The sequence below is a fragment of the Stenella coeruleoalba genome, assembly GCF_951394435.1.
Source record: "Stenella coeruleoalba genome assembly, chromosome: 8".
NCBI classification, from domain to species: Eukaryota; Metazoa; Chordata; class Mammalia; order Artiodactyla; family Delphinidae; genus Stenella; species Stenella coeruleoalba.
The window spans coordinates 110,156,055-110,180,786 of record NC_137154.1 but is presented as its reverse complement, the minus strand read 5'-3'; the positions used below and the strand labels follow the sequence as shown (position 1 = coordinate 110,180,786).

Here is a 24,732-nt window from a genome sequence, read left to right as displayed (position 1 = left end):
GTTATAAATGACAGCTATCGTCCAAAAATAGACTGAAGTAAGGCTGCCAAGAGGACTTGAAAGCGGGGCAGAATTGCAGGAAACCGATTTCAGGAGGTAGACTGGAATTGCGTTGAAAGCATAGGAAAAGAGGCAGAACGTCCACAATGATGCACTTGGCCAAAAAGGGCGTATGCGTTTTTTCCTGAATATATTCAGGAAAAAACGCATACACCCTTTTTGGCCAACCAAGCAAGCTTGCAAAGGAAATCTGCACTACAATGAAGTCTCACTTCCCCCAGTCAAAAGGGCCATCTGAAAAAAGTGTAAAATCCAGAAAGGCAGGACAGGCCATGGAGAACTGGGAGCCTTGTTATGCTGAAGGGCGGGATGTAAATTGCCAACAAACACTCGGGAGAAGTGTATGGTGTTTCCTGAAACATCTAAAAAACAAAGCAACAGAGCCTAGGGCACTTCCACTTATGGTCCTATAGCTTAGGGAATTTAAAATCAAAAAGACACAGCCACCCCAAAGTTTCGAACGGCTCTGTTTACAAGAACCTCGTTTACAGTACAAGTTCAACATCGAAGAAAGTGAAAAATGGATAAACAGTTGTGGTATTTTCTTACAAAGCAATATCACTCAGCAATGAAATCTGTGTCATCAGGCCCTTAGCAGCACAATGAGTGGATTTAGGTATGATGATTCTAATTGAAATAAGTGACACAGAAAAAGAAACATCATAAGATATCAGTAATACACGGAATGTAAACTTGGCTACACAGGAACTGAATTACAGAACAGAACAGGGACTCAAATTTAGAAAACCAACTTATGCTTGCTTAAGGGGAAAGGTGAGTTGGGGTGCTGCATAAAACCAGAGATTGAAATGAGCACAGATAAAGTTCCTTAAGCCAAATATGGAATAGACAAGAGCTACTCCTTGCTCAACGAAATGGACTCAACACCGCATATTAAACGCCTAAGAATGTACCTGACTAGTAAGTATCTTAAAACCTAGGGATTGCTATGTCTCCGAAAGAGAATGAAGCATGTGTACAGGGGCATAAACGCAGCAGTGATAGGATTGGAGATGTTCGGTGAGCAAATGAAGACCCTTTGAAGTCATATTGCATGGTACCCATTCCACGGGTTTCAAATACCCAGGTTTAAGGTATTCTTCCTTCAGCTAAAACATGCATGTGGAACCTAGAGTATGATCAACCATGTGATCGGGAGACGTGTTCAAATATGTCTCAGTTTTCCTCCCCTGGTACTCGGGTGCAACATTCCAGACGCTTTACTAACACTCTCCCGACTTGGAGAGTCAGTCCCTTTAACCTCCTGTTTGGCCCAGTTTGCAATTTCTGCGGAAGCTGAACAGGAATAGCGAGAACCAATGAGAGGCTAGCTGCAGGTGTCTGGACGGGCAAATTTAACTCTCATTTCCCACCAGGAAGAGGAATTAACCAAAGGCTCAGCATGCCGGGCCGGAACCAGATTAGGGCCTGAAGACATCCTGCGGTGTTGCGGCCAGGTCACAAGAAAGCGAGTTGAAGAAAGGAGCTCAGGGGCACTGTAATTCACAAACCTGCAGAGTTATAAATGACAGCTATCGTCCAAAAATAGACTGAAGTAAGGCTGCCAAGAGGACTTCAAAGCGGGGCAGAATAGCAGGAAACCGATTTCAGGAGGTAGACTGGAATTGCATTGAAAGCATAGGAAAAGAGGCAGAACGTCCACAATGATGCACTTGGCCAAAAAGGGCGTATGCGTTTTTTCCTGAATATATTCAGGAAAAAACGCATACGCCCTTTTTGGCCAACCAAGCAAGCTTGCAAAGGAAATCTGCACTACAATGAAGTCTCACTTCCCCCAGTCAAAAGGGCCATCTGAAAAAAGTGTAAAATCCAGAAAGGCAGGACAGGCCATGGAGAACTGGCAGCCTTGTTATGCTGAAGGGCGGGATGTAAATTGCCAACAAACACTCGGGAGAAGTGTATGGTGTTTCCTGAAACATCTAAAAAACAAAGCAACAGAGCCTAGGGCACTTCCACTTATGGTCCTATAGCTTAGGGAATTTAAAATCAAAAAGACACAGCCACCCCAAAGTTTCGAACGGCTCTGTTTACAAGAACCTCGTTTACAGTACAAGTTCAACATCGAAGAAAGTGAAAAATGGATAAACAGTTGTGGTATTTTCTTACAAAGCAATATCACTCAGCAATGAAATCTGTGTCATCAGGCCCTTAGCAGCACAATGAGTGGATTCAGGTATGATGATTCTAATTGAAATAAGTGACACAGAAAAAGAAACATCATAAGATATCAGTAATACACGGAATGTAAACTTGACTACACAGGAACTGAATTACAGAACAGAACAGGGTCTCAAATTTAGAAAACCAACTTATGCTTGCTTAAGGGTAAAGGTGAGTTGGGGTGCTGCATAAAACCAGAGATTGAAATGAGCACAGATAAAGTTCCTTAAGCCAAATATGGAATAGACAAGAGCTACTCCTTGCTCAACGAAATGGACTCAACACCGCATATTAAACGCCTAAGAATGTACCTGACTAGTAAGTATCTTAAAACCTAGGGATTGCTATGTCTCCGAAAGAGAATCAAGCATGTGTACAGGGGCATAAACGCAGCCTTGATAGGATTGGAGAGGTTCGGTGAGCAAATGAAGACCCTTTGAAGTCATATTGCATGGTACCCATTCCACGGGTTTCAACTACCCAGGTTTAAGGTATTCTTCCTTCAGCTAAAACATGCATGTGGAACCTAGAGTATGATCAACCATGTGATCGGGAGACGTGTTCAAATATGTCTCAGTTTTCGTACCCTGGTACTCGGGTGCAACATTCCAGACGCTTTACTAACACTCTCCCGACTTGGAGAGTCAGTCCCTTTAACCTCCTGTTTGGCCCAGTTTGCAATTTCTGCGGAAGATGAACAGGAATAGCGAGAACCAATGAGAGACTAGCTGGAGGTGTCTGGACGGGCAAATTTAACTCTCATTTCCCACCAGGAAGAGGAATTAACCAAAGGCTCAGCGTGCCGTGCCGGAAACAGATTAGGGCCTGAAGCCATCCTGCGGTGTTGCGGCCAGCTCAAAAGAAAGCGAGTTGAAGAAAGGATCTCAGGGGCACTGTAATTCACAAACCTGCAGAGTTATAAATGACAGCTATCCTCCAAAAATACACTGAAGTAAGGCTGCCAAGAGGACTTGAAAGCGGGGCAGAATTGCAGGAAACCGATTTCAGGAGGTAGACTGGAATTGCATTGAAAGCATAGGAAAAGAGGCAGAACGTCCACAATGATGCACTTGGCCAAAAAGGGCGTATGCGTTTTTTCCTGAATATATTCAGGAAAAAACGCATACGCCCTTTTTGGCCAACCAAGCAAACTTGCAAAGGAAATCTGCACTACAATGAAGTCTCACTTCCCCCCAGTCAAAAGGGCCATCTGAAAAAAGTGTAAAATCCAGAAAGGCAGGACAGGCCATGGAGAACTGGGAGCCTTGTTATGCTGATGGGCGGGATGTAAATTGCCAACAACCACTCGGGAGAAGTGTATGGTGTTTCCTGAAACATCTAAAAAACAAAGCAACAGAGCCTAGGGCACTTCCACTTATGGTCCTATAGCTTAGGGAAATTAAAATCAAAAAGACACAGCCACCCCAAAGTTTGGGACGCCTCTGTTTACAAGAACCTCGTTTACCGTACAAGTTCAATATCACAGAAAGTGAAAAATGGATAAAGAACTTGTGGTACTTACGTACAATGCAGTATCACTCAGCAATGAAATCTATGTCATCAGGCCCGTAGCAGCATCATGAGTGGATTCAGGTACGATGATTCTAACTGAAATAAGTCACACAGAAAAAGAAACATCATAAGATATCACTAATACACGGAATGTAAACTTGGCTACACAGGAACTGAATTCCAAAACAGAACAGGTTCTCAAATTTAGAAAACCAACTTATGCTTGCTTAAGGGGAAAGGTGAGTTGGATTGCTGCATAAAACCAGAGATTGAAATGAGCACAGATAAAGTTCCTTAAGCCAAATATGGAATAGACAAGAGCTACTCCTTGCTCAACGAAATGGACTCAACACCGCATATTAAACGCCTAAGAATGTACCTGACTAGTAAGTATCTTAAAACCTATGGATTGCTATGTCTCCGAAAGAGAATCAAGCATGTGTACAGGGGCATAAACGCAGCAGTGATAGGATTGGAGAGGTTCGGTGAGCAAATGAAGACCCTTTGAAGTCATATTGCATGGTACCCATTCCACGGGTTTCAAATACCCAGGTTTAAGGTATTCTTCCTTCAGCTAAAACATGCATGTGGAACCTAGAGTATGATCAACCATGTGATCGGGAGACGTGTTCAAATATGTCTTAGTTTTCGTACCCTGGTACTTGGGTGCAACATTCCAGACGCTTTACTAACACTCTCCCGACTTGGAGAGTCAGTCCCTTTAACCTCCTGTTTGGCCCAGTTTGCAATTTCTGCGGAAGATGAACAGGAATAGCGAGAACCAATGAGAGACTAGCTGGAGGTGTCTGGACGGGCAAATTTAACTCTCATTTCCCACCAGGAAGAGGAAATAACCAAAGGCTCAGCGTGCCGTACCAGAATCAGATTAGGGCCTGAAGCCATCCTGCGGTGTTGCGGCCAGCTCAAAAGAAAGCGAGTTGAAGAAAGGAGCTCAGGGGCACTGTAATTCACAAACCTGCAGAGTTATAAATGACAGCTATCGTCCAAAAATAGACTGAAGTAAGGCTGCCAAGAGGACTTGAAAGCAGGGCAGAATTGCAGGAAACCGATTTCAGGAGGTAGACTGGAATTGCATTGAAAGCATAGGAAAAGAGGCAGAACGTCCACAATGATGCACTTGGCCAAAAAGGGCGTATGCGTTTTTTCCTGAATATATTCAGGAAAAAACGCATACGCCCTTTTTGGCCAACCAAGCAAGCTTGCAAAGGAAATCTGCACTACAATGAAGTCTCACTTCCCCCCGGTCAAAAGGGCCATCTGAAAAAAGTGTAAAATCCAGAAAGGCAGGACAGGCCATGGAGAACTGGGAGCCTTGTTATGCTGATGGGCGGGATGTAAATTGCCAACAACCACTCGGGAGAAGTGTATGGTGTTTCCTGAAACATCTAAAAAACAAAGCAACAGAACCTAGGGCACTTCCACTTATGGTCCTATAGCTTAGGGAAATTAAAATCAAAAAGACACAGCCACCCCAAAGTTTGGATCGGCTCTGTTTACAAGAACCTCGTTTACAGTACAAGTTCAACATCACAGAAAGTGAAAAATGGATAAAGAAGTTGTGGTATTTGCTTACAAAGCAATATCACTCAGCAATGAAATCTGTGTCATCAGGCCCTTAGCAGCACAATGAGTGGATTCAGGTATGATGATTCTAACTGAAATAAGTCACACAGAAAAAGAAACATCATAAGATATCAGTAATACACGGAATGTAAACTTGGCTACACAGGAACTGAATTACAGAACAGAACAGGGACTCAAATTTAGAAAACCAACTTATGCTTGCTTAAGGGGAAAGGTGAGTTGGGGTGCTGCATAAAACCAGAGATTGAAATGAGCACAGATAAAGTTCCTTAAGCCAAATATGGAATAGAAAAGAGCTACTCCTTGCTCAACGAAATGGACTCAACACCCCATATTAAACGCCTAAGAATGTACCTGACTAGTAAGTATCTTAAAACCTATGGATTGCTATGTCTCCGAAAGAGAATCAAGCATGTGTACAGGGGCATAAACGCAGCAGTGATAGGATTGGAGAGGTTCGGTGAGCAAATGAAGACCCTTTGAAGTCATATTGCATGGTACCCATTCCACGGGTTTCAACTACCCAGGTTTAAGGTATTCTTCCTTCAGCTAAAACATGCATGTGGAACCTAGAGTATGATCAACCATGTGATCGGGAGACGTGTTCAAATATGTCCCAGTTTTCGTACCCTGGTACTCGGGTGCAACATTCCAGACGCTTTACTAACACTCTCCCGACTTGGAGAGTCAGTCCCTTTAACCTCCTGTTTGGCCCAGTTTGCAATTTCTGCGGAAGATGAACAGGAATAGCGAGAACCAATGAGAGGCTAGCTGGAGGTGTCTGGACGGGCAAATTTAACTCTCATTTCCCACCAGGAAGAGGAATTAACCAAAGGCTCAGCGTGCCGTTCCGGAACCAGATTAGGGTCTGAAGCCATCCTGCGGTGTTGCGGCCAGCTCAAAAGAAAGCGAGTTGAAGAAAGGAGCTCAGGGGCACTGTAATTCACAAACCTGCAGAGTTATAAATGACAGCTATCGTCCAAAAATAGACTGAAGTAAGGCTGCCAAGAGGACTTGAAAGCGGGGCAGAATTGCAGGAAACCGATTTCAGAAGGTAGACTGGAATTGCATTGAAAGCATAGGAAAAGAGGCAGAACGTCCACAATGATGCACTTGGCCAAAAAGGGCGTATGCGTTTTTTCCTGAATATATTCAGGAAAAAACGCATACGCCCTTTTTGGCCAACCAAGCAAGCTTGCAAAGGAAATCTGCACTACAATGAAGTCTCACTTCCCCCCGGTCAAAAGGGCCATCTGAAAAAAGTGTAAAATCCAGAAAGGCAGGACAGGCCATGGAGAACTGGGAGCCTTGTTATGCTGATGGGCGGGATGTAAATTACCAACAGACACTCAGGAGAAGTGTATGGTGTTTCCTGAAACATCTAAAAAACAAAGCAACAGAGCCTAGGGCACTGCCACTTATGGTCCTATAGCTTAGGGAAATTAAAATCAAAAAGACACAGCCACCCCAAAGTTTGGGACGCCTCTGTTTACAAGAACCTCGTTTACAGTACAAGTTCAACATCGCAGAAAGTGAAAAATGGATAAAGAAGTTGTGGTATTTACTTACAAAGCAATATCACTCAGCAATGAAATCTATGTCATCAGGCCCTTAGGAGCACAATGAGTGGATTCAGGTATGATGATTCTAACTGAAATAAGTCACACAGAAAAAGACACATCATAAGATATCAGTAATACATGGAATGTAAACTTGGCTACACAGGAACTGAATTACAGAACAGAACAGGGTCTCAAATTTAGAAAACCAACTTATGCTTGCTTAAGGGGAAAGGTGAGTTGGGGTGCTGCATAAAACCAGAGATTGAAATGAGCACAGATAAAGTTCCTTAAGCCAAATATGGAATAGACAAGAGCTACTCCTTGCTCAACGAAATGGACTCAACACCGCATATTAAACGCCTAAGAATGTACCTGACTAGTAAGTATCTTAAAACCTATGGATTGCTATGTCTCCGAAAGAGAATCAAGCATGTGTACAGGGGCATAAACGCAGCAGTGATAGGATTGGAGAGGTTCGGTGAGCAAATGAAGACCCTTTGAAGTCATATTGCATGGTACCCATTCCACGGGTTTCAACTACCCAGGTTTAAGGTATTCTTCCTTCAGCTAAAACATGCATGTGGAACCTAGAGTATGATCAACCATGTGATCGGGAGACGTGTTCAAATATGTCCCAGTTTTCGTACCCTGGTACTCGGGTGCAACATTCCAGACGCTTTACTAACACTCTCCCGACTTGGAGAGTCAGTCCCTTTAACCTCCTGTTTGGCCCAGTTTGCAATTTCTGCGGAAGATGAACAGGAATAGCGAGAACCAATGAGAGACTAGCTGGAGGTGTCTGGACGGGCAAATTTAACTCTCATTTCCCACCAGGAAGAGGAATTAACCAAAGGCTCAGCGTGCCGTACCGGAACCAGATTAGGGCCTGAAGCCATCCTGCGGTGTTGCGGCCAGCTCACAAGAAAGCGAGTTGAAGAAAGGAGCTCAGGGGCACTGTCATTCACAAACCTGCAGAGTTATAAATGACAGCTAACGTCCAAAAATAGACTGAAGTAAGGCTGCCAAGAGGACTTGAAAGCGGGGCAGAATTGCAGGAAACCGATTTCAGGAGGTAGACTGGAATTGCATTGAAAGCATAGGAAAAGAGGCAGAACGTCCACAATGATGCACTTGGCCAAAAAGGGCGTATGCGTTTTTTCCTGAATATATTCAGGAAAAAACGCATACGCCCTTTTTGGCCAACCAAGCAAGCTTGCAAAGGAAATCTGCACTACAATGAAGTCTCACTTCCCCCCGGTCAAAAGGGCCATCTGAAAAAAGTGTAAAATCCAGAAAGGCAGGACAGGCCATGGAGAACTGGGAGCCTTGTTATGCTGATGGGCGGGATGTAAATTGCCAACAGACACTCGGGAGAAGTGTATGGTGTTTCCTTAAACATCTAAAAAACAAAGCAACAGAGCCTAGGGCACTTCCACTTATGGTCCTATAGCTTAGGGAAATTAAAATCAAAAAGACACAGCCACCCCAAAGTTTGGAATGGCTCTGTTTACAGGAACCTCATTTACAGTACAAGTTCAACATCGCAGAAAGTGAAAAATGGATAAAGAAGTTGTGGTATTTACTTACAAAGCAATATCACTCAGCAATGAAATCTGTGTCATCAGGCCCTTAGCAGCACAATGAGTGGATTCAGGTATGATGATTCTAACTGAAATAAGTCACACAGAAAAAGAAACATCATAAGATATCAGTAATACACGGATTGTAAACTTGGCTACACAGGAACTGAATGCCAGAACAGAACAGGTTCTCTAATTTAGAAAACCAACTTATGCTTGCTTAAGGGTAAAGGTGAGTTGGGGTGCTGCATAAAACCAGAGATTGAAATGAGCACAGATAAAGTTCCTTAAGCCAAATATGGAATAGACAAGAGCTACTCCTTGCTCAACGAAATGGACTCAACACCGCATATTAAACGCGTAAGAATGTACCTGACTAGTAAGTATCTTAAAACCTATGGATTGCTATGTCTCCGAAAGAGAATCAAGCATGTGTACAGGGGCATAAACGCAGCAGTGATAGGATTGGAGAGGTTCGGTGAGCAAATGAAGACCCTTTGAAGTCATATTGCATGGTACCCATTCCACGGGTTTCAACTACCCAGGTTTAAGGTATTCTTCCTTCAGCTAAAACATGCATGTGGAACCTAGAGTATGATCAACCATGTGATCGGGAGACGTGTTCAAATATGTCTCAGTTTTCGTACCCTGGTACTTGGGTGCAACATTCCAGACGCTTTACTAACACTCTCCCGACTTGGAGAGTCAGTCCCTTTGACCTCCTGTTTGGCCCAGTTTGCAATTTCTGCGGAAGATGAACAGGAATAGCGAGAACCAATGAGAGACTAGCTGGAGGTGTCTGGACGGGCAAATTTAACTCTCATTTCCCACCAGGAAGAGGAAATAACCAAAGGCTCAGCGTTCCGTACCAGAATCAGATTAGGGCCTGAAGCCATCCTGCGGTGTTGCGGCCAGCTCAAAAGAAAGCGAGTTGAAGAAAGGAGCTCAGGGGCACTGTAATTCACAAACCTGCAGAGTTATAAATGACAGCTATCGTCCAAAAATATACTGAAGTAAGGCTGCCAAGAGGACTTGAAAGCAGGGCAGAATTGCAGGAAACCGATTTCAGGAGGTAGACTGGAATTGCATTGAAAGCATAGGAAAAGAGGCAGAACGTCCACAATGATGCACTTGGCCAAAAAGGGCGTATGCGTTTTTTCCTGAATATATTCAGGAAAAAACGCATACGCCCTTTTTAGCCAACCAAGCAAGCTTGCAAAGGAAATCTGCACTACAATGAAGTCTCACTTCCCCCCTTTTTTTCAGATGGCCCTTTTTGACCATTTTTCAGATGGTCAAAAGGGCCATCTGAAAAAAGTGTAAAATCCAGAAAGGCAGGACAGGCCATGGAGAACTGGGAGCCTTGTTCTGCTGATGGGCGGGATGTAAATTGCCAACAACCACTCGGGAGAAGTGTATGGTGTTTCCTGAAACATCTAAAAAACAAAGCAACAGAACCTAGGGCAGTTCCACTTATGGTCCTATAGCTTAGGGAAATTAAAATCAAAAAGACACAGCCACCCCAAAGTTTGGAACGCCTCTGTTTACAAGAACCTCGTTTACAGTACAAGTTCAACATCGCAGAAAGTGAAAAATGGATAAAGAAGTTGTGGTATTTACTTACAAAGCAATATCACTCAGCAATGAAATCTGTGTCATCAGGCCCTTAGCAGCACAATGAGTGGATTCAGGTATGATGATTCTAACTGAAGTAAGTCACACAGAAAAAGAAACATCATAAGATATCACTAATACACGGAATGTAAACTTGGCTACACAGGAACTGAATTACAGAACAGAACAGGGTCTCAAATTTAGAAAACCAACTTATGCTTGCTTAAGGGTAAAGGTGAGTTGGGGTGCTGCATAAAACCAGAGATTTAAATGAGCACAGATAAAGTTCCTTAAGTCAAATATGGAATAGACAAGAGCTACTCCTTGCTCAACGAAATGGACTCAACACCGCATATTAAACGCCTAAGAATGTACCTGACTAGTAAGTATCTTAAAACCTATGGATTGCGATGTCTCCGAAAGAGAATCAAGCATGTGTACAGGGGCATAAACGCAGCAGTGATAGGATTGGAGAGGTTCGGTGAGCAAATGAAGACCCTTTGAAGTCATATTGCATGGTATCCATTACACGGGTCTTAACTCTCCAGGTTTAAGGTATTCTTCCTTCAGCTAAAACATGCATGTGGAACCCAAGTATGATCAACCATGTGAACGGGAGACGTGTTCAAATATGTCTCAGTTTTCCTCCCCTGGTACTCGGGTGCAACATTCCAGACGCTTTACTAACACTCTCCCCACTTGGAGAGTCAGCGTCTTTAACCTCCTGTTTGGCCCAGTTTGCAATTTCTGCGGAAGATGAACAGGAATAGCGAGAACCAATGAGAGGCTAGCTGGAGGTGTCTGGACGGGCAAATTTAACTCTCATTTCCCAACAGGAAGAGGAAATAACCAAAGGCTCAGCGTGCCGTACCGGAACCAGATTAGGGCCTGAAGCCATCCTGCGGTGTTGCGGCCAGCTCAAAAGAAAGCGAGTTGAAGAAAGGAGCTCAGGGGCACTGTAATTCACAAACCTGCAGAGTTATAAATGACAGCTATCGTCCAAAAATAGACTGAAGTAAGGCTGCCAAGAGGACTTGAAAGTGGGGCAGAATTGCAGGAAACCGATTTCAGGAGGTAGACTGGAATTGCATTGAAAGCATAGGAAAAGAGGCAGAACGTCCACAATGATGCACTTGGCCAAAAAGGGCGTATGCGTTTTTTCCTGAATATATTCAGGAAAAAACGCATACGCCCTTTTTGGCCAACCAAGCAAGCTTGCAAAGGAAATCTGCACTACAATGAAGTCTCACTTCCCCCCGGTCAAAAGGGCCATCTGAAAAAAGTGTAAAATCCAGAAAGGCAGGACAGGCCATGGAGAACTGGGAGCCTTGTTATGCTGATGGGCGGGATGTAAATTGCCAACAACCACTCGGGAGAAGTGTATGGTGTTTCCTGAAACATCTAAAAAACAAAGCAACAGAACCTAGGGCACTTCCACTTATGGTCCTATAGCTTAGGGAAATTAAAATCAAAAAGACACAGCCACCCCAAAGTTTGGAACGGCTCTGTTTACAAGAACCTCGTTTACAGTACAAGTTCAACATCGCAGAAAGTGAAAAATGGATAAAGAAGTTGTGGTATTTACTTACAAAGCAATATCACTCAGCAATGAAATCTGTGTCATCAGGCCCTTAGCAGCACAATGAGTGGATTCAGGTATGATGATTCTAACTGAAGTAAGTCACACAGAAAAAGAAACATCATAAGATATCAGTAATACACTGAATGTAAACTTGGCTACACAGGAACTGCATTCCAAACCAGAACACGGTCTCAAATTTAGAAAAACAACTTATGCTTGCTTAAGGGGAAAGGTGAGTTGGGGTTCTGCATAAAACCAGAGATTGAAATGAGCACAGATAAAGTTCCTTAAGCCAAATATGGAATAGACAAGAGCTACTCCTTGCTCAACGAAATGGACTCAACACCGCATATTAAACGCCTAAGAATGTACCTGACTAGTAAGTATCTTAAAACCTATGGATTGCTATGTCTCCGAAAGAGAATCAAGCGTGTGTACAGGGGCATAAACGCAGCAGTGATAGGATTGGAGATGTTCGGTGAGCAAATGAAGACCCTTTGAAGTCATATTGCATGGTACCCATTCCACGGGTTTCAAATACCCAGGTTTAAGGTATTCTTCCTTCAGCTAAAACATGCATGTGGAACCTAGAGTATGATCAACCATGTGATCGGGAGACGTGTTCAAATATGTCTCAGTTTTCCTCCCCTGGTACTCGGGTGCAACATTCCAGACGCTTTACTAACACTCTCCCCACTTGGAGAGTCAGTCCCTTTAACCTCCTGTTTGGCCCAGTTTGCAATTTCTGCGGAAGATGAACAGGAATAGCGAGAACCAATGAGAGAATAGCTGGAGGTGTCTGGACGGGCAAATTTAACTCTCATTTCCCACCAGGAAGAGGAATTAACCAAAGGCTCAGCGTGCCGTGCCAGAACCAGATTAGGGCCTGAAGCCATCCTGCGGTGTTGCGGCCAGGTCACAAGAAAGCGAGTTGAAGAAAGGAGCTCAGGGGCACTGTAATTCACAAACCTGCAGACTTATAAATGAGAGCTATCGTCCAAAAATAGACTGAAGTAAGGCTGCCAAGAGGACTTGAAAGCGGGGCAGAATTGCAGGAAACCGATTTCAGGAGGTAGACTGGAATTGCATTGAAAGCATAGGAAAAGAGGCAGAACGTCCACAATGATGCACTTGGCCAAAAAGGGCGTATGCGTTTTTTCCTGAATATATTCAGGAAAAAACGCATACGCCCTTTTTGGCCAACCAAGCAAGCTTGCAAAGGAAATCTGCACTACAATTAAGTCTCACTTCCCCCCGGTCAAAAGGGCCATCTGAAAAAAGTGTAAAATCCAGAAAGGCAAGACAGGCCATGGAGAACTGGGAGCCTTGTTATGCTGATGGGCGGGATGTAAATTGCCAACAACCACTCGGGAGAAGTGTATGGTGTTTCCTGAAACATCTAAAAAACAAAGCAACAGAGCCTAGGGCACTGCCACTTATGGTCCTATAGCTTAGGGAAATTAAAATCAAAAAGACACAGCCACCCCAAACTTTCGAACGGCTCTGTTTACAAGAACCTCGTTTACAGTACAAGTTCAACATCACAGAAAGTGAAAAATGGATAAAGAAATTGTGGTATTTACTTACAAAGCAATATCACTCAGCAATGAAATCTGTGTCATCAGGCCCATAGCAGCACAATGAGTGGATTCAGGTATGATGATTCTAACTGAAATAAGTCACACAGAAAAGAAACATCATAAGATATCAGTAATACACGGAATGTAAACTTGGCTACACAGGAACTGAATTACAGAACAGAACAGGGTCTCAAATTTAGAAAACCAACTTATGCTTGCTTAAGGGGAAAGGTGAGTTGGGGTGCTGCATAAAACCAGAGATTGAAATGAGCACAGATAAAGTTCCTTAAGTCAAATATGGAACAGACAAGAGCTACTCCTTGCTCAACGAAATGGACTCAACACCGCATATTAAACGCCTAAGAATGTACCTGACTAGTAAGTATCGGAAAACCTATGGATTGCTATGTCTCCAAAAGAGAATCAAGCATGTGTACGGGGGCATAAACGCAGCAGTGATAGGATTGGAGAGGTTCGGTGAGCAAATGAAGATCCTTTGAAGTCATATTGCATGGTACGCATTACACGGGTCTCAACTCTCCAGGTTTAAGGTATTCTTCCTTTAGCTAAAACATGCATGTGGAACACAAGTATGATCAACCATGTGAACGGCAGACGTTTTCAAATATGTCTCAGTTTTCCTCCCCTGGTACTCGGGTGCAACATTCCAGACGCTTTACTAACACTCTCCCGACTTGGAGAGTCAGCGCCTTTAACCTCCTGTTTGGCCCAGTATGCAGTTTCTGCGGAAGATGAACAGGAATAGCGAGAACCAATGAGAGACTAGCTGGAGGTGTCTGGACGGGCAAATTTAACTCTCATTTCCCACCAGGAAGAGGAATTAACCAAAGGCTCAGCATGCCGGGCCGGAACCAGTTTAGGGCCTGAAGCCATCCTGCGGTGTTGCGGCCAGGTCACAAGAAAGCGAGTTGAAGAAAGGAGCTCAGGGGCACTGTAATTCACAAACCTGCAGAGTTATAAATGACAGCTATCGTCCAAAAATAGACTGAAGTAAGGCTGCCAAGAGGACTTGAAAGCGGGGCAGAATTGCAGGAAACCGATTTCAGGAGGTAGACTGGAATTGCATTGAAAGCATAGGAAAAGAGGCAGAACGTCCACAATGATGCACTTGGCCAAAAGGGCGTATGCGTTTTTTCCTGAATATATTCAGGAAAAAACGCATACGCCCTTTTTGGCCAACCAAGCAAGCTTGCAAAGGAAATCTGCACTACAATGAAGTCTCACTTCCCCCCGGTCAAAAGGGCCATCTGAAAAAAGTGTAAAATCCAGAAAGGCAGGACAGGCCATGGAGAACTGGGAGCCTTGTTATGCTGATGGGCGGGATGTAAATTGCCAACAACCCCTCGGGAGAAGTGTATGGTGTTTCCTGAAACATCTAAAAAACAAAGCAACAGAACCTAGGGCACTTCCACTTATGGTCCTATAGCTTAGGGAAATTAAAATCAAAAAGACACAGCCACCCAAAAGTTTGGAACGGCTCTGTTTACAAGAACCTCGTTTACAGTACAAGTTCAACATCGCAGAAAGTGAAAAATGGATAAAGAAGTTGTGGTATTTACTTACAAAGCAATATCACTCAGCAATGAAATCTGTGTCATCAGGCCCTTAGCAGCACAATGAGTGGATTCAGGTATGATGATTCTAACCGAAATAAGTCTCACAGAAAAAGAAACATCATAAGATATCAGTAATACACGGAATGTAAACTTGGCTACACAGGAACTGAATTACAGAACAGAACAGGGTCTCAAATTTAGAAAACCAACTTATGCTTGCTTAAGGGGAAAGGTGAGTTGGGGTGCTGCATAAAACCAGAGATTGAAATGAGCACAGATAAAGTTCCTTAAGCCAAATATGGAATAGACAAGAGCTACTCCTTGCTCAACGAAATGGACTCAACACCGCATATTAAACGCCTAAGAATGTACCTGACTAGTAAGTATCTTAAAACCTATGGATTGCTATGTCTCCGAAAGAGAATCAAGCATGTGTACAGGGGCATAAACGCAGCAGTGATAGGATTGGAGAGGTTCGGTGAGCAAATGAAGACCCTTTGAAGTCATATTGCATGGTACCCATTCCACGGGTTTCAAATACCCAGGTTTAAGGTATTCTTCCTCAGCTAAAACATGCATGTGGAACCTAGAGTATGATCAACCATGTGATCGGGAGACGTGTTCAAATATGTCTCAGTTTTCCTCCCCTGGTACTCGGGTGCAACATTCCAGACGCTTTACTAACACTCTCCCCACTTGGAGAGTCAGTCCCTTTAACCTCCTGTTTGGCCCAGTTTGCAATTTCTGCGGAAGATGAACAGGAATAGCGAGAACCAATGAGAGACTAGCTGGAGGTGTCTGGACGGGCAAAATTAACTCTCATTTCCCACCAGGAAGAGGAATTAACCAAAGGCTCAGCGTGCCGTGCCAGAACCAGATTAGGGCCTGAAGCCATCCTGCGGTGTTGCGGCCAGGTCACAAGAAAGCGAGTTGAAGAAAGGAGCTCAGGGGCACTGTAATTCACAAACCTGCAGACTTATAAATGACAGCTATCGTCCAAAAATAGACTGAAGTAAGGCTGCCAAGAGGACTTGAAAGCGGGGCAGAATTGCAGGAAACCGATTTCAGGAGGTAGACTGGAATTGCATTGAAAGCATAGGAAAAGAGGCAGAACGTACACAATGATGCACTTGGCCAAAAAGGGCGTATGCATTTTTTCCTGAATATATTCAGGAAAAAACGCATACGCCCTTTTTGGCCAACCAAGCAAGCTTGCAAAGGAAATCTGCACTACAATGAAGTCTCACTTCCCCCCGGTCAAAAGGGCCATCTGAAAAAAGTGTAAAATCCAGAAAGGCAAGACAGGCCATGGAGAACTGGGAGCCTTGTTCTGCTGATGGGCGGGATGTACATTGCCAACAACCACTCGGGAGAAGTGTATGGTGTTTCCTGAAACATCTAAAAAACAAAGCAACAGAACCTAGGGCACTTCCACTTATGGTCCTATAGCTTAGGGAAATTAAAATCAAAAAGACACAGCCACCCCAAAGTTTGGAACGGCTCTGTTTACAAGAACCTCGTTTACAGTACAAGTTCAACATCGCAGAAAGTGAAAAATGGATAAAGAACTTGTGGTATTTACTTACAAAGCAATATCACTCAGCAATGAAATCTGTGTCATCAGGCCCTTAGCAGCACAATGAGTGGATTCAGGTATGATGATTCTAACTGAAATAAGTCACACAGAAAAAGAAACATCATAAGATATCACTAATACACGGAATGTAAACTTGGCTACACAGGAACTGAATTCCAAAACAGAACAGTGTCTCAAATTTAAAAAACCAACTTATGCTTGCTTAAGGGGAAAGGTGAGTTGGGGTGCTGCATAAAACCAGAGATTGAAATGAGCACAGATAAAGTTCCTTAAGCCAAATATGGAATAGACAAGAGCTACTCCTTGCTCAACGAAATGGACTCAACACCCCATATTAAACGCCTAAGAATGTACCTGACTAGTAAGTATCTTAAAACCTATGGATTGCTATGTCTCCAAAAGAGAATCAAGCGTGTGTACAGGGGCATAAACGCAGCAGTGATAGGATTGGAGAGGTTCGGTGAGCAAATGAAGACCCTTTGAAGTCATATTGCATGGTACGCATTACACGGGTCTCAACTCTCCAGGTTTAAGGTATTCTTCCTTCAGCTAAAACATGCATGTGGAACCCAAGTATGATCAACCATGTGAACGGGAGACGTGTTCAAATATGTCTCAGTTTTCCTCCCCTGGTACTCGGGTGCAACATTCCAGACGCTTTACTAACACTCTCCCCACTTGGAGTGTCAGCGCCTTTAACCTCCTGTTTGGCCCAGTTTGCAATTTCTGCGGAAGATGAACAGGAATAGCGAGAACCAATGAGAGGCTAGCTGGAGGTGTCTGGACGGGCAAATTTAACTCTCATTTCCCACCAGGAAGAGGAAATAACCAAAGGCTCAGCGTGCCGTACCGGAACCAGATTAGGGCCTGAAGACATCCTGCGGTGTTGCGGCCAGGTCACAAGAAAGCGAGTTGAAGAAAGGAGCTCAGGGGCACTGTAATTCACAAACCTGCAGAGTTATAAATGACAGCTATCGTCCAAAAATATACTGAAGTAAGGCTGCCAAGAGGACTTGAAAGCGGGGCAGAATTGCAGGAAACCGATTTCAGGAGGTAACTGGAATTGCATTGAAAGCATAGGAAAAGAGGCAGAACGTCCACAATGATGCACTTGGCCAAAAAGGGCGTATGCGTTTTTTCCTGAATATACTCAGGAAAAAACGCATACGCCCTTTTTGGCCAACCAAGCAAACTTGCAAAGGAAATCTGCACTACAATGAAGTCTCACTTCCCCCCGGTCAAAAGGGCCATCTGAATAAAGTGTAAAATCCAGAAAGGCAGGACAGGCCATGGAGAACTGGGAGCCTTGTTATGCTGATGGGCGGGATGTAAATTGCCAACAGACACTCGGGAGAAGTGTATGGTGTTTCCTGAAACATCTAAAAAACAAAGCAACAGAGCCTAGGGCACTGCCACTTATGGTCCTATAGCTTAGGGAAATTAAAATCAAAAAGACACAGCCACCCCAAAGTTTGGGACGCCTCCGTTTATAAGAACCTCGTTTACCATACAAGTTCAATATCACAGAAAGTGAAAAATGGATAAAGAACTTGTGGTACTTACGTACAATGCAGTATCACTCAGCAATGAAATCTATGTCATCAGGCCCGTAGCAGCATAATGAGTGGATTCAGGTACGATGATTCTAACTGAAATAAGTCACACAGAAAAAGAAACATCATAAGATATCACTAATACACGGAATGTAAACTTGGCTACACAGGAACTGAATTACAGAACAGAACAGGGTCTCAAATTTAGAAAACCAACTTATGCTTGCTTAAGGGGAAAGGTGAGTTGGGGTGCTGCATAAAACCAGAGATTGAAATGAGCACAGATAAAGTTCCTTAAGCCAAATATGGAATAGACAAGAGCTACTCCTTGCTCAACGAAATGGACTCAACACCCCATATTAAACGCCTAAGAATGTACCTGACTAGTAAGTATCTTAAAACCTATGGATTGCTATGTCTCCGAAAGAGAATCAAGCATGTGTACAGGGGCATAAACGCAGCAGTGATAGGATTGGAGAGGTTCGGTGAGCAAATGAAGACCCTTTGAAGTCATATTGCATGGTACCCATTACACGGGTTTCAAATACCAAGGTTTAAGGTATTCTTCCTCAGCTAAAACATGCATGTGGAACCTAGAGTATGATCAACCATGTGATCGGGAGACGTGTTCAAATATGTCTCAGTTTTCCTCCCCTGGTACTCGGGTGCAACATTCCAGACGCTTTACTAACACTCTCCCGACTTGGAGAGTCAGTCCCTTTAACCTCCTGTTTGGCCCAGTTTGCAATTTCTGCGGAAGATGAACAGGAATAGCGAGAACCAATGAGAGACTAGCTGGAGGTGTCTGGACGGGCAAAATTAACTCTCATTTCCCACCAGGAAGAGGAATTAACCAAAGGCTCAGCGTGCCGTGCCAGAACCAGATTAGGGCCTGAAGCCATCCTGCGGTGTTGCGGCCAGGTCACAAGAAAGCGAGTTGAAGAAAGGAGCTCAGGGGCACTGTAATTCACAAACCTGCAGAGTTATAAATGACAGCTATCGTCCAAAAATAGACTGAAGTAAGGCTGCCAAGAGGACTTGAAAGCGGGGCAGAATTGCAGGAAACCGATTTCAGGAGGTAGACTGGAATTGCATTGAAAGCATAGGAAAAGAGGCAGAACGTCCACAATGATGCACTTGGCCAAAAAGGGCGTATGCGTTTTTTCCTGAATATATTCAGGAAAAAACGCATACGCCCTTTTTGGCCAACCAAGCAAGCTTGCAAAGGAAATCTGCACTACAATGAAGTCTCACTTCCCCCCGGTCAAAAGGGCCATCTGAAAAAAGTGTAAAATCCAGAAAGGCAAGACAGGCCATGGAGAACTGGGAGCCTTGTTCTGCTGATGGGCGGGATGTACATTGCCAACAACCACTCGGGAGAAGTGTATGGTGTTTCCTGAAACATCTAAAAAACAAAGCAACAGAACCTAGGGCACTTCCACTTATGGTCCTATAGCTTAGGGAAATTAAAATCAAAAAGACACAGCCACCCCAAAGTTTGGAACGGCTCTGTTTACAAGAACCTCGTTTACAGTACAAGTTCAACATCGCAGAAAGTGAAAAATGGATAAAGAACTTGTGGTATTTACTTACAAAGCAATATCACTCAGCAATGAAATCTGTGTCATCAGGCCCTTAGCAGCACAATGAGTGGATTCAGGTATGATGATTCTAACTGAAATAAGTCACACAGAAAAAGAAACATCATAAGATATCACTAATACACGGAATGTAAACTTGGCTACACAGGAACTGAATTCCAAAACAGAACAGTGTCTCAAATTTAAAAAACCAACTTATGCTTGCTTAAGGGGAAAGGTGAGTTGGGGTGCTGCATAAAACCAGAGATTGAAATGAGCACAGATAAAGTTCCTTAAGCCAAATATGGAATAGACAAGAGCTACTCCTTGCTCAACGAAATGGACTCAACACCCCATATTAAACGCCTAAGAATGTACCTGACTAGTAAGTATCTTAAAACCTATGGATTGCTATGTCTCCAAAAGAGAATCAAGCGTGTGTACAGGGGCATAAACGCAGCAGTGATAGGATTGGAGAGGTTCGGTGAGCAAATGAAGACCCTTTGAAGTCATATTGCATGGTACGCATTACACGGGTCTCAACTCTCCAGGTTTAAGGTATTCTTCCTTCAGCTAAAACATGCATGTGGAACCCAAGTATGATCAACCATGTGAACGGGAGACGTGTTCAAATATGTCTCAGTTTTCCTCCCCTGGAACTCGGGTGAAACATTCCAGACGCTTTACTAACACTCTCCCCACTTGGAGTGTCAGCGCCTTTAACCTCCTGTTTGGCCCAGTTTGCAATTTCTGCGGAAGATGAACAGGAATAGCGAGAACCAATGAGAGGCTAGCTGGAGGTGTCTGGACGGGCAAATTTAACTCTCATTTCCCACCAGGAAGAGGAAATAACCAAAGGCTCAGCGTGCCGTACCGGAACCAGATTAGGGCCTGAAGCCATCCTGCGGTGTTGCGGCCAGGTCACAAGAAAGCGAGTTGAAGAAAGGAGCTCAGGGGCACTGTAATTCACAAACCTGCAGAGTTATAAATGACAGCTATCGTCCAAAAATAGACTGAAGTAAGGCTGCCAAGAGGACTTGAAAGCGGGGCAGAATTGCAGGAAACCGATTTCAGGAGGTAGACTGGAATTGCATTGAAAGCATAGGAAAAGAGGCAGAACGTCCACAATGATGCACTTGGCCAAAAAGGGCGTATGCGTTTTTTCCTGAATATATTCAGGAAAAAACGCATACGCCCATTTTGGCCAACCAAGCAAGCTTGCAAAGGAAATCTGCACTACAATGAAGTCTCACTTCCCCCCGGTCAAAAGGGCCATCTGAAAAAAGTGTAAAATCCAGAAAGGCAAGACAGGCCATGGAGAACTGGGAGCCTTGTTATGCTGATGGGCGGGATGTAAATTGCCAACAACCACTCGGGAGAAGTGTATGGTGTTTCCTGAAACATCTAAAAAACAAAGCAACAGAACCTAGGGCACTTCCACTTATGGTCCTATAGCTTAGGGAAATTAAAATCAAAAAGACACAGCCACCCCAAAGTTTGGAACGGCTCTGTTTACAAGAACCTCGTTTACAGTACAAGTTCAACATCGGAGAAAGTGAAAAATGGATAAAGAACTTGTGGTATTTACTTACAAAGCAATATCACTCAGCAATGAAATCTGTGTCATCAGGCCCTTAGCAGCACAATGAGTGGATTCAGGTATGATGATTCTAACTGAAATAAGTCACACAGAAAAAGAAACATCATAAGATATCAGTAATACACGGAATGTAAACTTGGCTACACAGGAACTGAATTACAGAACAGAACAGGGTCTCAAATTTAGAAAACCAACTTATGCTTGCTTAAGGGTAAAGGTGAGTTGGGGTGCTGCATAAAACCAGAGATTGAAATGAGCACAGATAAAGTTCCTTAAGCCAAATATGGAATAGACAAGAGCTACTCCTTGCTCAACGAAATGGACTCAACACCCCATATTAAACGCCTAAGAATGTACCTGACTAGTAAGTATCTTAAAACCTATGGATTGCTATGTCTCCAAAAGAGAATCAAGCGTGTGTACAGGGGCATAAACGCAGCAGTGATAGGATTGGAGAGGTTCGGTGAGCAAATGAAGACCCTTTGAAGTCATATTGCATGGTACGCATTACACGGGTCTCAACTCTCCAGGTTTAAGGTATTCTTCCTTCAGCTAAAACATGCATGTGGAACCCAAGTATGATCAACCATGTGAACGGGAGACGTGTTCAAATATGTCTCAGTTTTCCTCCCCTGGTACTCGGGTGCAACATTCCAGACGCTTTACTAACACTCTCCCCACTTGGAGAGTCAGCGCCTTTAACCTCCTGTTTGGCCCAGTTTGCAATTTCTGCGGAAGATGAACAGGAATAGCGAGAACCAATGAGAGTCTAGCTGGAGGTGTCTGGATGGGCAAATTTAACTCTCATTTCCCACCAGGAAGAGGAAATAACCAAAGGCTCAGCGTGCCGTACCGGAACCAGATTAGGGCCTGAAGACATCCTGCGGTGTTGCGGCCAGGTCACAAGAAAGCGAGTTGAAGAAAGGAGCTCAGGGGCACTGTAATTCACAAACCTGCAGAGTTATAAATGACAGCTATCGTCCAAAAATAGACTGAAGTAAGGCTGCCAAGAGGACTTGAAAGCGGGGCAGAATTGCAGGAAACCGATTTCAGGAGGTAGACGGGAATTGCATTGAAAGCATAGGAAAAGAGGCAGAACGTCCACAATGATGCACTTGGCCAAAAAGGGCGTATGCGTTTTTTCCTGAATATATTCAGGAAAAAACGCATACGCCCTTTTTGGCCAACCAAGCAAGCTTGCAAAGGAAATCTGCACTACAATGAAGTCTCACTTCCCCCCAGTCAAAAGGGCCATCTGAAAAAAGGGTAAAATCCAGAAAGGCAGGACAGGCCATGGAGAACTGGGAGCCTTGTTATGCTGATGGGCGGGATGTAAATTGCCAACAACCACTCCGGAGAAGTGTATGGTGTTTCCTGAAACATCTAAAAAACAAAGCAACAGAGCCTAGGGCACTGCCACTTATGGTCCTATAGCTTAGGGAAATTAAAATCAAAAAGACACAGCCACCCCAAACTTTCGAACGGCTCTGTTTACAAGAACCTCGTTTACAGTACAAGTTCAACATCGCAGAAAGTGAAAAATGGATAAAGAACTTGTGGTATTTACTTACAAAGCAATATCACTCAGCAATGAAATCTGTGTCATCAGGCCCATAGCAGCACAATGAGTGGATTCAGGTATGATGATTCTAACTGAAATAAGTCACACAGAAAAAGAAACATCATAAGTTATCACTAATACACGGAATGTAAACTTGGCTACACAGGAACTGAATTACAGAACAGAACAGGGTCTCAAATTTAGAAAACCAACTTATGCTTGCTTAAGGGGAAAGGTGAGTTGGGGTGCTGCATAAAACCAGAGATTGAAATGAGCACAGATAAAGTTCCTTAAGCCAAATATGGAATAGACAAGAGCTACTCCTTGCTCAACGAAATAGACTCAACACCCCATATTAAACGCCTAAGAATGTACCTGACTAGTAAGTATCTTAAAACCTATGGATTGCTATGTCTCCAAAAGAGAATCAAGCGTGTGTACAGGGGCATAAACGCAGCAGTGATAGGATTGGAGAGGTTCGGTGAGCAAATGAAGACCCTTTGAAGTCATATTGCATGGTACGCATTACACGGGTCTCAACTCTCCAGGTTTAAGGTATTCTTCCTTCAGCTAAAACATGCATGTGGAACCCAAGTATGATCAACCATGTGAACGGGAGATGTGTTCAAATATGTCTCAGTTTTCCTACCCTGGTACTCGGGTGCAACATTCCAGACGCTTTACTAACACTCTCCCCACTTGGAGAGTCAGCACCTTTAACCTCCTGTTTGGCCCAGTTTGCAATTTCTGCGGAAGATGAACAGGAATAGCGAGAACCAATGAGAGGCTAGCTGGAGGTGTCTGGATGGGCAAATTTAACTCTCATTTCCCACCAGGAAGAGGAAATAACCAAAGGCTCAGCGTGCCGTACCGGAACCAGATTAGGGCCTGAAGACATCCTGCGGTGTTGCGGCCAGCTCACAAGAAAGCGAGTTGAAGAAAGGAGCTCAGGGGCACTGTAATTCACAAACCTGCAGAGTTATAAATGACAGCTATCGTCCAAAAATAGACTGAAGTAAGGCTGCCAAGAGGACTTGAAAGCGGGGCAGAATTGCAGGAAACCGATTTCAGGAGGTAGACTGGAATTGCATTGAAAGCATAGGAAAAGAGGCAGAACGTCCACAATGATGCACTTGGCCAAAAAGGGCGTATGCGTTTTTTCCTGAATATATTCAGGAAAAAACGCATACGCCCTTTTTGGCCAACCAAGCAAGCTTGCAAAGGAAATCTGCACTACAATGAAGTCTCACTTCCCCCCGGTCAAAAGGGCCATCTGAAAAAAGTGTAAAATCCAGAAAGGCGGGACATGCCATGGAGAACTGGGAGCCTTGTTATGCTGATGGGCGGGATGTAAATTGCCAACAACCACTCGGGAGAAGTGTATGGTGTTTCCTGAAACATCTAAAAAAAAAAGCAACAGAGCCTAGGGCACTGCCACTTATGGTCCTATAGTTTAGGGAAATTAAAATCAAAAAGACACAGCCACCCCAAACTTTCGAACGGCTCTGTTTACAAGAACCTCGTTTACAGTACAAGTTCAACATCGCAGAAAGTGAAAAATGGATAAAGAAATTGTGGTATTTACTTACAAAGCAATATCACTCCGCAATGAAATCTGTGTCATCAGGCCCATAGCAGCACAATGAGTGGATTCAGGTATGATGATTCTAACTGAAATAAGTCACACAGAAAAGAAACATCATAAGATATCAGTAATACACGGAATGTAAACTTGGCTACACAGGAACTGAATTACAGAACAGAACAGGGTCTCAAATTTAGAAAACCAACTTATGCTTGCTTAAGGGTAAAGGTGAGTTGGGGTGCTGCATAAAACCAGAGATTGAAATGAGCACAGATAAAGTTCCTTAAGTCAAATATGGAATAGACAAGAGCTACTCCTTGTTCAACGAAATGGACTCAACACCGCATATTAAACGCCTAAGAATGTACCTGACTAGTAAGTATCTTAAAACCTATGGATTGCT

General features: G+C 43.7%; 1 long non-coding RNA gene across 1 annotated transcript in view; it reads right to left on the bottom strand.

The window, feature by feature from the left end:
• Positions 1 to 626: 626 nt before the first annotated feature.
• Positions 627 to 24,732, bottom strand: part of LOC307190093 — a 1,314,632-nt gene continuing 1,290,526 nt past the window's right edge. Inside the window, exon 5 of the long non-coding RNA XR_013829369.1 lies at positions 627 to 687. This is a non-coding gene — a long non-coding RNA (uncharacterized lncRNA). The remainder of the gene's footprint in view (positions 688 to 24,732) is intronic.